This window comes from Somniosus microcephalus, chromosome 1 (genome assembly GCF_052327205.1).
Source record: "Somniosus microcephalus isolate GS21.2 chromosome 1, FLI_Smic_1.0, whole genome shotgun sequence".
Lineage (NCBI taxonomy): Eukaryota > Metazoa > Chordata > Chondrichthyes > Squaliformes > Somniosidae > Somniosus > Somniosus microcephalus.
Window position 1 is genome coordinate 22,596,265 of NC_140987.1, and position 7,974 is coordinate 22,604,238.

General features: G+C 48.7%; 1 long non-coding RNA gene across 1 annotated transcript; it reads left to right on the forward strand.

Moving 5' to 3' along the window:
- The first annotated feature begins 565 nt into the window (after positions 1 to 565).
- Positions 566 to 7,410, forward strand: LOC147123986 (uncharacterized). Its single transcript, XR_015074965.1, has 2 exons — positions 566 to 1,674; positions 2,983 to 7,410. It is a non-coding gene; the product is annotated as an uncharacterized LOC147123986 (long non-coding RNA).
- Positions 7,411 to 7,974: the final 564 nt, after the last annotated feature.

Here is a 7,974-nt window from a genome sequence, read left to right on the forward strand (position 1 = left end):
ATTCCAAACCCCCTTAGTCTGATTTTATTTCTCCGCTGTCTGATCCCTCCTATTTCTGTACTCCTGTGGCATTCCTGAGAATGACCATTTAGTGTCAAATTAGTGCCAATTTTGTGCTGTGGGTCCATCGCCACTAAAAACTGGGTCAAAATGGAGAAACTCATTTTACATAGAACCCTTACAGCCAGCAGAAAGGGGAGACTCTCATTGCATTAGTGTGGGTTAGATTCAAACTATGTCCCAGAGGGGAAAGGACAGTATTTAAACCCCAGCAACATAATCATATAGGAAAATGCATGAGCTTGTGAAACATAGAAACATAGAAGATAGGAGCAGGAGTAGGCCATTCGGCCCCTCGAGCCTGATCCGCCATTCAATGCGATCATGGCTGATCATCCAAATTCAGTACCCTGTCCCTGCCTTCTCCCCATATCCCTTGATCCCTTTAGCCTTAAGAAATATATCTAACTCCTTCTTGAATATATTTAATGAATTGGTCTCTACTGCCTTCTGTGGTAGAGAATGCCACAGGTTCACCACTCTCTGGGTGAAGAAATTCCTCCTCATCTCAGTCCTAAATGGTAGTCAATGAGTGTCAGCATGGATTTGTGAAGGGCCGGTCATGTCTGACTGATCTAATAACGTTTCAGAGGAGGTCAGTAACATGGACAAGGGAGTGTCTCTGGATCTTGTATGTGTGGACTTCCAGAGGGTTAAATTATGAGGACAGGTTGCACAGACTGGGCTTGTATTCCCTCAAGTATAGAATATTAAACGGTGATATAATTGAGGTGTTAAAGATGTTCAAAGAGTTGGTAGGGTAGATCGATAAAAACTATTTCCTCTGGCGGGGAAACCGAGAACAAAGGGGCATGAGCTTAAAATTAGAGTTAGCCTGGTCAGGGATGTGATGTCAGGAAGCACTTCTTCTCCCAAAGGCTAGCGGAATTGAGGCTGGGGGTCAATTGAAAACTTTAGAAATGAGATTGATAGATTTTTGTTAGGCAAGAGTTTTAAGGGATGTGGAACCAAGCCGGGGAAATGGAGTTAACATACAGGTCAGCCATGCTTGAATTGAATGGCAGAACAGACTCGAGGGGCTGAAAGGCCTCCTCCTGTTCTTAAGTTGATCAAGAGATATCAATCAAAGACAGGTAAATGGATTTGAGGTGCAGAGCAGCCATGGTCTAATTGAATGCTGGAGCAGCCTCGAGGGGCTGAATGGCCGACTCCTGTTGCTTTAAATGTATGCAATTGCTTAACATAATTGGTAGAAGGCAAACAATCCCATCACTGCCCATCGCCCACGCACCCTGTGCTCTGGGTCATAACCACATGGAAACCTGTTATTGCTTTCTAGCGAAACAAGTATAGTTTCAAGGTGAGGCCACTTTGATTGGACGGGTCAAACCGTGGCATCACAGAGTAAGCCCCACCCTCACACTGAGATGAGACATCACAATAGCTTTGTAAAGTAGATAAATATGAGCCAGGAGGAGATATAAACAGTTTGTGAATGCAAGGGAGCTGCACTGAGTCTGACGAACTGGCTGGTCTGTCTAAGACTGAATGCGGTCGGCTCGAACGCCTGAACAGCTTTGCTCTGTGAAGACAACACGAACAATTGAAACATCATCAACCAGCGGCTTGGACAGAATTCGTGAACTTTGAAAGGTTTGTCTTTCTGGGATGGCAGGAATGGACGTATGAGGAGAGATTGGGTCGATTGGGCTTATATTCGCTGGAGTTTAGAAGAATGAGGGGATCTCATTGAAACTTATAAAATTCTAACAGGACTAGACAGACTAGATACAGGAAGGATGTTCCTGATGGTTGGGGAGTCCAGAACCAGGGGTCACCGTCTAAGGATAAGGGGCAAGCCATTTAGGACAGAGATAAGGAGGAATTTCTTCACCCAGAGAGTGGTGAACCTGTGGAATTCTCTACCACAGAAGGCAGTTGAGGCCAATTCATTAAATATATTCAAGGAGTTGGATATATTTCTTGAGGCTAAAGGGATCAAGGGATATGGGGAGAAAGCAGGGACAGGGTACTGAATTTGGATGATCAGCCATGATCTCATTAAATGGCGGAGCAGGCTCGAGGGGCCGAATGGCCTACTCCTGCTCCTATCTTCTATGTTTCTATGTCTTTACCTGTTTATCTTGTATTATTAGTGAAAGTCATAATGAGCAATATGAACAGTTTATCAGATACAGTAATATTGATGCACAGTCAGGTGGAATAGTTCAGTTTGTTATTGGTAGTTCTTCCATAGCGTTGCTCATAGGTAGTCTGGGTCCCGGAGCCTGGTTACTGATGGTTACTGAGCCCCACTCCTCACTGACCGGCTCCTCCCAGTCCTGGAGTTTAATGCTCACTCCCTGATCTGTAAATGTAGACAACTATTTACTGACTGTGACTAACTGTGTTTGGAGCTGTACTTCCAGCTTGTATCATTCCCCGTGAAAGTCAGAGTCAGTTACAGCAAAATCCGTGCAGATATAAAGTCTCAAATCCTGGAAACTGAAAGCAGGTCAGTACATGCTGGTTGTTCTGATCAACTTGCCCTGGACACGGGGATAGTCTGTGGGACAGCTCAGCCCGACCATTTAAAAAGTCAAGAGCGTCCCTCTTGAAACCAGTGATTGGTATTGAATGAACGGGTCTAAATAAGAGGAGAGGCTGACAGGGAGAGAGAACAACTGAATAATCAGTTTCTCAAAGTGTTCACCAGTACTGAGAGCTCAGGGTTAAGACTCGAAGAATGTACTCCTGGGCAGTAATGCCACTGGAGCTGCCTTGACCGAGCTTGGTACCTGCCCACACAGCTCGACGCTGGCCCAGGTGTTGACTTTTTAAAGGGAATTTGACAAATCCTTTTACAGGTTATATGGTTTACTATACGAGGGGAGCGATAAAATGCCGGTCGTTGTCCTTGTTGCAATCCAGTGATTTTTGTCATTTCTTCTTCTGCCACAGGTACAGGTTGGTGTCAGGACGAGTGAGAGGAAATGGACGGTTTCATCAAACTACCAACAGACTAAAGTTGTCAGTAAGAAAACCACAAAGACAACTGGATCACACATCCTGACCAAAATCACATCAATGCCAGCAGAGATACCACAAAGGAGGAAACAGCAACATTGAAATACCCCTCAACCCATCTTTCCTTTTCCCATCCATTTCTTTAGTGTCAACTGTACATCTTCTAATTTCTTTCTTTGACGGCCAATAACATCCATTTAAACTCGCAGCCAATGATTGGAGATGGTGTTAAACCAACTCTTTCCCTTCTGGCACGTTTCTTTCCCATTTTAAAAAATTTCCCACGGCCCCTCTCCCTCATCCCTAGTTCTCCCCTGGGCTGGACCTTCATGTCCAGCCCTCAGGTGCCCGCATCGGCATCAAGCACCAACCCTGCTCCAACTCCAGGCTCAGTTCGGCATTGCTCGGGGTTAACTGCACTGGCACTGGATAGGGCCCAGTCCATACAGTCATCTCCGACCGATGTCGACCGGTGGTCCAAGTGTTGGGACTGAACAGGAAAGTCTCAAGGGTGGACGCTCCGGTTGTTGCCTCGATGGTGTGGAATGGGATGAGCTGGTTAAAGCCAATCCATCCCAGTCAACTACATCGGGTGAAACCCCGGTACCACTTGTACTGAGGCCTCCCAGGATAGAGGAAGAGTCCTCCTCTGGCACCAGCTGGTTCGGAGGTGTCCGTGCCTACTGGTGCCAGAATCAGGCTGGTTCCCCCAAGCGCCACCAGCTACTGTTGGTGTGTCCTTCCCCAGAGGCATCCGTCCCCTCTGGTGACACCAACGCAGCCCCGGGACATTAGTCTCCAGTTGGCGCCAGCTCATTTGGGGGCACCACCCTCAGTGGACTCGACCCTACACAGGGTCACCTATGCTGCGGGTGATGTCCACTTTGGTGAGTGCAGCTGCAGATCTCTATTTATAGATCTGTGGCTCCCACCCACCACTGTGGACCCACCTTCAGCCGCTCCCTACGACACTCGAGAGGCACTCCCAGGGAGGGTGCGTGCGCTCCAGAAACCAAACTGGGAGCCTGAGTTGACCACGGATTCCGTGCGTTGAGGTTTTTCCATGTATTCAAAACAAGGGTGACTTCGAGTCTGAAACTGTGAGTTCCGGAAGTCCCATCACTTGTGGGGGTTGAGTCTTTACCTGGGGTCTTGCAAAGGCCTCAGGCATCGACCTTTGTTGGATTCCCCCTCCCAATTTCCAAGGCAGTTTGGGCGGACTTGATAGGCGCGCCACAGTTATGGCCAAGGTAGACAGCCCCGCCACTCTGCCTCACAACTTAAGGTTCGCTGGTACATCTGGTGAACTTCAGTCGTGAAAGCCTCAGAAGGAAGGGAACTGCCCAGGAAACTAGTCCTGTTCCACCCACCAGAATCCAATTGGTGGGACATGTGGGTCTGGCAGACCTTCCTGCAGGGTTTGGCGCATATCCTGAATTCCCTGCCATCAAATCCACTGGGGCTGGCTTCACTGACCAGTATGTGAGTTGAGGGAGCAATCCCTGCCAGAGAGGACCACCTTCAGAGAGCATCTGCTGCAGCAGCAGACTGTGTGGGTGCTCTCAATGTAGGAGCAGAATCTATCGTCCAGTGGATCTTGCATCGCCACTTAGTTTGTCCTCACACCTTGGGGATCCTTCAGGTTCTGCAGATGCCCGTTGGTGCTGAGGGCTTCTTTGGCGAGCAAGTGGAGGATCTGCTGTAGCAGAACGTTCAGGCATTCCCGAATTGACACACAAGGGTGGGGGGGCACTGCTCACTTTGTAGCTTAGCCCACCCCATCTATAGGCCCCTTCCACTCGCCAACACCAGTCCACTCACCATCACCAATCCATTCACCACCACCATCCACTCACCACCACCAATCCATTCACCCCCACCAGCCTATTCAAGGCCTTATCCGGAGCACAATGTCCTTTGTATCTTGCTAGCCCGTCATTCCAGATTAGGACCTGGAATGCAGGTAGCTCACAAGTAACATTCGAGACCCTGTCCAGCTCCACCTCCCCCAGCAGTGATCATGCCTGGATAGCCCACCTCAGAGTTGTGTGGGTGGGCTATTTCCAGTACTTCCCTGTGGAAGTGGATCACACTGGATGTTTGGTTTGTCCATCAGAAGAATCATCTACGAGTGGGCATACTGGCAGGTCTTCTACCATCCACATTGAGAGCGAGTGATCGTCATCCAGAAGGCTCAACTGTTGGGGGTATTTCTCCAGTTGAGCCTTCTGGATGACCATCACTCTGCCAGTAATGTATCCACAGGTCTCCTTTGTCGCAGCATCTGAACTAGAGCTGGTGGTCCTGGGAGCACAGTGTTCTCCATACATTGGTGCTACAGCCATCAGGCTCTTCAGCTAATGCTTTGACATATGGGTGGGAGCCACATTCAGGATGAATGGTCTTCTCGGCCAGTGATTTCACTTGGCATTTCAACAGGCTCGGGGTGTGAACGGTATAATAGGACATCTCCACTTTCAGACTCGGTGCAGGGTAAGTCAGTGTGTCTGCAGACAGACAATATGACAAGGGTCCGGTAAGTCAACAAACAGGGTGGGACCCTCCTTCCTGGGTCCCTCTGTCAAGATGACGCGTTGCTTCCCATTGGTGCTTGAACAACGGGGTGACACTCTTGGTGCCACATTTGGCCCGGGGAGGACAACACAACAGTCGGCACACTCAGCTGCTCTGTAGTCCACCCTAACTAGTGGATGATCCACACTGAGGTAGTCCAGAACATCTTCAGGACTTGGGGGGTTTACCAGGTCGATCGACTTGCTCGCATCACCGGATAATCACCAATCTGCTGGAGGACCTCAGGCAGTCAGGGCGGAGGCCCGACAGTCTTTCGTGCTTTTGTTTCTGGATTCTGTTGCTCAGGGTTGCCTGGTCTCCAGGATGCTCCAGGAAATTGCAGCAGGTGGTGGTTCTGGTTAACCCTTTAGTTACCTCACAAACCGTGATTCAGGGACACCCGGGTATTGAATACACACTTTGATTTCAGGAGCCCACGGGAGAAATCCAAGTCATTTTTAGAGCATAGAGGGCCCTACCTTTTTTAGGGAATTTTTCATTCTGACATCCTCCACACACTGCTGGACACTGTCCAACTGGTACTCAGGGTGAGGAGGGCGGACCGTACCTGCAAGCGAACAGACTCTCCGGCTCCCAGGACAAATAGATCAAAGTGGGTGTTATTCACGGGCGCCAGCGCCAGATCCAAACAGTAAGCTGAACCGTCAGGATCTGGATTTGGATCTTGCCAGCTTCTGATTGATGGCCTGGCAGTTGAGATGGAATGCCCGTCAGATTAGGGTATACCAGCAGTGCGGCACTCCTGGGTAATGCTCACTTTATTGTGTCTGTCTTGGTCATTTAAGCCTCTGTTCCCATACAAGTACCTCCACCTTCCTCGTCCTCAGTACTACTTGGTTAGTCACCAGCAGTGTGTGCAGAATGCCTGAATGAAGATCACAGCTCCCTTGTCAGCTGTTCCCATGTCAGCTGCTCCCTTGTAAGCTCCTCTTCATTCTTCAAGTGACGCGGCATTTGCCACCCACCTGGTTGTCTCTTGGGTCTAGTGGGGAGTGTTGGTATGTCTTTTCCTCGTTCTGGGTTGTCTTTGGGTGTCAACAAACTGGGTTCTGGGGTGTGCTAAAAGTTAACACTGCATGGGAGTCGGGGAGGGAGGGGAAAAACAAGTGGGTTTGTCCTTCAAAGTTAGGACGTCTTAACAATATGTCTTAACAGGGAAGGTCACGCCTTAAGAGATTTTCCCCAGGCAAATTGTGCCGATGCATCCCGGTAATTTGATCCACGTTCCACCCCCAATGTTTAGGAACGGATGTTCCCAGCAAATTAAACGGTGTCACAGTTAACACTTTAAAGAAAAGATTGGGGACAGTTTTCGTTCAACCTGGAACGACAGAAGTGGGAACTCTAGACAACCTGCCAACCAGTTTCTCGTCATCGCTGAATATTGGGTTTGTGACTGCTGCTACAGAACTAGACTGGAGATTGTTGAAGACCAGGCTCCCGGGGATTGTGTTCAATTGATGTTAGCAGAGTTGAAGTGAGAAAGTAATTGTCTTAGAATATTTGGGCCATAATGATCTCCTGGAGTAGTTTCGATCGCCTAAGGGGGTCGGAGAGGAATTTCCCAGATTTTTTTCCCAAATTGGCCTGGGTTTTTATGTCTGGTTTTTCGCCTCTCCCAGGAGATCACATGGTGGGGGGCTCCATATATTGCGATGGACAAGGCTGGATGGACCAGAGAGTCTTTTCGTGTACAAGTCATCTTTCAATAACTGAAATGTGAGAAGTTTAACATCTGAAAATAAACGTGGATTGAAAATGAACAAACTTACTGTGTGTCTCCTGATTTGTGCACGGATCATTGAAGGGAACAGAAAGGGGAAGAGATGAGTTCTGATTGTCCCTGGGCTCAGTTACTGACTGGGTGAACTCTTTGAGCCACACACTAGGCTGGACCCAGATTGATTCCCCAGTCTGCACATACAAACATACAAAAAGACATACAAAAGCAGATGAAGACTATCAGGCCCATTAAGCTCACCCCATCCAGTAGACAGTAGGGCCGCACATGCTGCCGTCCCACCTACCAGTTACGCTATCTCTGGAAACAGACAAAGAAACATGGCCAATTCAGGAAAAACCTCTGGCCATTTGCTCTCCAACTCCCAACACATGACAATGTAAACTAACCACTAACTCGCTGTAACTGGTAATGTCCTCTCAGAGACTGGCCAAGATCATACAGCACAGAAGGCCATTCAGCCCATCGTGCCTCTGCCAGCTCTTTGAATGCACTATCCAATTAGCCCCAGTCTCCCGCTCTTTCCCCGTAGCCCAGCAAATTTTTCCTTTTCAAGCATTTACCTAATTCCCTTCTGAAAGTTACAGTGG